Source organism: Oncorhynchus keta, chromosome 13 (assembly GCF_023373465.1).
Source record: "Oncorhynchus keta strain PuntledgeMale-10-30-2019 chromosome 13, Oket_V2, whole genome shotgun sequence".
NCBI classification, from domain to species: domain Eukaryota; kingdom Metazoa; phylum Chordata; class Actinopteri; order Salmoniformes; family Salmonidae; genus Oncorhynchus; species Oncorhynchus keta.
In genome coordinates this window covers 4,859,182-4,861,681 of record NC_068433.1, presented here as the reverse complement: position 1 = coordinate 4,861,681, position 2,500 = coordinate 4,859,182, and the positions used below count along the sequence as shown (strand labels likewise).

At 41.8% G+C, this 2,500-nt stretch overlaps 1 protein-coding gene across 1 annotated transcript in view; it reads left to right on the top strand.

Moving 5' to 3' along the window:
- LOC118378452 (leucine-rich repeat and fibronectin type-III domain-containing protein 2-like) overlaps positions 1 to 2,500 on the top strand; it is an 82,453-nt gene that overhangs the window by 75,561 nt on the left and 4,392 nt on the right. The gene's annotated exons all lie outside the window — the stretch shown is intronic.

The window sequence follows — 2,500 nt, the reverse complement described above, 5'->3', positions numbered from 1 at the left end:
ATATATGGAATAGAGATGTGCACTATATATGGAATAGAGATGTGCACTATATATGGAATAGAGATGTGCACTATATATGGAATAGAGATGTGCACTATATATGGAATAGAGATGAGCACTATATATGGAATAGACATGAGCACTATATATGGAATAGAGATGAGCACTATATATGGAATAGAGATGTGCACTATATATGGAATAGAGATGTGCACTATATATGGAATAAAGATGTGCACTATATATGGAATAAAGATGTGCACTATATATGGAATAGAGATGAGCACTATATATGGAATAGAGATGAGTAGAGATGAGCACTATATATGGAATAGAGATGAGCACTATATATGGAATAGAGATGAGCACTATATATGGAATAGAGATGAGCACTATATATGGAATAGAGATGTGCACTATATATGGAATAGAGATGTGCACTATATATGGAATAGAGATGTGCACTATATATGGAATAGAGATGTGCACTATATAGGAGAGCCCCCCTCCCCCCTAGTTATGATGACCTAGTCTGACTAGATAAGCGGGTGGATGGATGACTCTGGCATCGGCCAGCTGGCCTGACAGTGGGGATCAGAGCATTAGTGCTGGATCAATTAGACAAGATCAATCGATAAGGACATGCCGGAACTGAGCAGCCAGTGGCGGCTACTGAGACTAGACACACTGATTTATGAGAGAGAGAGAGACAGAGACAGAGAGAGACAGAGAGAGAGAGAGACACAGAGAGAGAGAGAGAGAGAGAGAGAGAGAGAGAGAGAGAGACAAAGAGAGAGACAGAGAGAGAGAGAGTGAGAGAGAGAGAGAGAGAGAGAGAGAGAGAGAGAGAGAGAGAGAGAGAGAGAGAGAGTGAGAGAGACAGAGAGAGAGAGAGAGAGAGAGAGAGAGAGAGAGAGAGAGAGAGAGAGAGACAGAGAGAGTGAGAGAGACAGAGAGAGAGAGACAGAGAGAGTGAGAGAGAGATCACATAATTATTGAATCATGAATTCTGTATGGAATGTAACTGAACAAAAATACAAACGCAATATGTAAAGCATCGACCCCATATTTCATGAGCTAAAATAAAAGATCCACATAATTACACACATCCCTGTAAATGAGAATTTTTCCTTTGCCAAGATAATCCATCCTCCTGACAAGTGTGGCATATCAACAAACTGATTCAACAGCATGATCATTTCACAGGTGCACCTTGTGCTGGGGACGATAAGAGATCACTGTAAAATGTGCAGTTGTGTCACACAACACGATGTCACAGATGTGTCAAGTTTTGAGGGAGCGTGCAACAGGGAGCTGTTGTCAGAGAATTGAATATTAATTTCTCTACCATAAGCCACCTCCAACGTTGTTTTAAGAATTTGGCAGTGCGTCCAACTGGCCTCAAAACCGCAGACGTTGATGTCAACGTGGTGAACAGAGTGCCCCATGGGGACTGTGGTGTTATGTGAATGGGACAGGGATAAGCTATGAACAATGAATACAAGTGCATTTGATCGATGGCAATTTGAATGCACAGAAATACCATCGTGAGATCGTGCCATTCACCCGCCGCCATCTGCTCATGTTTCACCATATGCACGGCCCCGTGTCGCAAGGATCTGTACACAATTCCTGGAAGCGGAAAATGTTCAAGCTCTTCCATGGCCTGCATACCCACCAGACATGTCCACCCATTGAGCATGTTTGGGATGCTGTGGATCGGCGTGTACGACGGCGTGTTCCAGTTCCCGCCGAAATATCCAGCAACTTTGCCATTGAAGAGGAGTGGGACAACATTCACGGTCAACAGCCTGATCCACTCGATGCGAAGGAGACGTGTCGTGCTGAATGACGCAAATGGTCACACCAGATACTGACTGGTTTACTGATCCACACCCCTACCTTTTTTAAGGTATCTGACCAACAGATGCACATCTGTATTCCCAGTCATGTGGACGAGTAACCGGAAGGTTGCAAGTTCAAACCCCCGAGCTGACAAGGTACAAATCTGTCGTTCTGCCCCCTGAACGAGGCAGTTAAACCCACTGTTCCTAGGCCGTCATTGAAAATAAGAATTTGTTCTTAACTGACTTGCCAAATTAAATAAAGGTAAAATAACAAAACAAATCCATAGATTAGGACATAATGAACTTTATTAATTGACTGATGTTCATTATATGAACTGTAACTCAATCATGAAATAGTTGCATTGATGCGTTTCTATTGTTGTTCAGTATATGACCTGAATTTCCATCAGGAATAATAATACAATAACAAGGATTTATGGAATTACGGACAAAACATGGAATGGAATGATCTTGTGGCATACCAATGTATATCTGCAGGTTTACGGGGGATACAAATGTGTGTGACTACAAGCACAGAAATGTCAGATTAGAGATATGTTTAAGCGTGTTTTTCTGTGTTCAGACGACACAAAAAAAAAAACTGCAAATGTAGATTTTCATATTATTGTGACATCACTGGTTCCATTGTGTCA